General features: G+C 36.1%; 1 long non-coding RNA gene across 1 annotated transcript in view; it reads left to right on the forward strand.

Moving 5' to 3' along the window:
• The first annotated feature begins 1,119 nt into the window (after positions 1-1,119).
• The window catches only part of LOC110440317, a 10,367-nt gene continuing 9,552 nt past the window's right edge, over positions 1,120-1,934 (forward strand). Inside the window, exon 1 of the long non-coding RNA XR_002461735.1 lies at positions 1,120-1,179. This is a non-coding gene — a long non-coding RNA (uncharacterized LOC110440317). The remainder of the gene's footprint in view (positions 1,180-1,934) is intronic.

Consider the following 1,934-nt stretch of genomic DNA (forward strand, 5'->3'; position numbering starts at 1 on the left):
TGAATCTGCCTCAAAGATGTTGAAATACATTGTCAACTTTGACATGGCAAACATAAAAACTCCAATTCAGACCTTTATTTTTATTTTTTTTAGCACGGGTGTAATTTTTTGTTTTATGTAAAAAGGTGATGTTGCATCTCTTGAAACTGAAATAAATACATTGTACATGAAGAGTTCCTTTGTTATGTTCAGAGTCATTTTACATGTTTTATGGGTTTGATCGACTTTCCGACTTTCGGTAAAAATGTCACTCCAACGATCATATATTAGGTTCAGATATAGATTGACAAATTACCAGGTCCTTGTGATCGGCCTAGAAACTTATACATTTAATAATGTTTTTCAATGTCTAACGTAGTTTCCAACCCACCCGAGCTGAGGTATCTCGCTCAGGCCTAATCACGACAGGCCTAGGACGGCAACAAGATGGACAGTATTTCGATTTGGCCATTAATTCATTTCCACATCACACATAATATTGTATATGCTACTTTTGTACCGCAGCCATGACAAAAATTGGCCTTGCCGGCCGAAATTGTGTCGCACCCATCTTCCGGGCATCTTTTGTTCCCCAATCTCTAGTAAAAAAAAAACCATGACATTAGTTGGCAGTTTTTTGTTTGTTTCAGAATAAAAAAAGTACGATAATCTAATTTCGTGATAAAATATATGAAGTTAAAAAAAAATACTATTGGGTTTCGGGGTTTTCTAAAACAGAGACATGTAAAGCAATATATATAGTATGTACGTCTCTGTGTAAAAATGAGGAAATATTGGCTTGGTGATGAGTGACACAAAATGTTTACTATCAAACCTTTGCTGGGGTTCGCATAGGGACAAACCGTCGATAAAGTTGCATGATAGGAGACAAAAAAAAGACACTAAAACGGTTGATAATTCTTGTATAAAAGACACTGATTTAGGTGTTTCTTCATTAAGTAATATTTCATAAAATTTCCTTCAGTAGGGGTATCTGTTCATAACTGCAGCCCTCAATGACCCCGCGTTCGATTGATTGATAGGTTTTACCGCTCCTGGTGTCATTGAATTTAATGTGAAATCTGAGTTCGTGCTAACCTCTCGACCAATGAAAATGCACTTGGTCACATGCACATAGACCGAGCTCGGAAGTCGCGTCACTACTTCCCGCGCTGTTAACTCTCATGGACTGACATTTGGGTAAGTGTCCAATATATTTTCGTTGACGTTGTCAAATTGCTACTGACCTATAAGTTTATTCAATTATTTTGATATGGGTATCCTTTTTATGCATCGTTTGGCGAATTATCACTTGTTTGTGTGACCAATTATCGTGTATACGTACATGCTGATTAGTCCTTTAGGCGTATAACCTTTTTTGGACGCCCTTGGGTGACAAACCTTTCACATAATTAGTTGTAATTTTGAGATTTCAACTAATCTCGTTAACCGGTTGTATTTAAAACTATGTTTGGCATTATAAAGAAAGAAAGTTTTTTTAGAAAAGTTGGTAAAAATCGTGAATTTTATTTTGAAATCTCAATTATTGATCATGGATCATTGATATACTCACTTAAATGGAAAAAAATGATAAAAGCTTTAGATATAGGCAAAAATGCTGTTTGAATACAATTCACATTGAAACTTGTTTAGTCAGTCAGTTACTTCCCCTGATCTAAGTTTTCATGATATAATATAAATCAGCCAAACCATACTCAATCGTAGAAAATCACTATTGATAAGTCATAGTTGGAGGTAACATGAATGATCAGCTATTAAATTGATTAATTTGAACAGCACTATTAGTAGGCCTTATGAGCCTACCTTGTGGGGACGGGGAGTCTGAACCTCCTTGGGTATATAGTCCGATTCTCTAACCCTGTATCTGTATACCTGTATGGAGGCACTATACATTAGCCTGCAGCTGTAGTGGCCAGGTCAAACTGATTGGGGGG

This window comes from Mizuhopecten yessoensis, unplaced genomic scaffold (assembly GCF_002113885.1).
Source record: "Mizuhopecten yessoensis strain PY_sf001 unplaced genomic scaffold, ASM211388v2 scaffold11179, whole genome shotgun sequence".
NCBI lineage: Eukaryota > Metazoa > Mollusca > Bivalvia > Pectinida > Pectinidae > Mizuhopecten > Mizuhopecten yessoensis.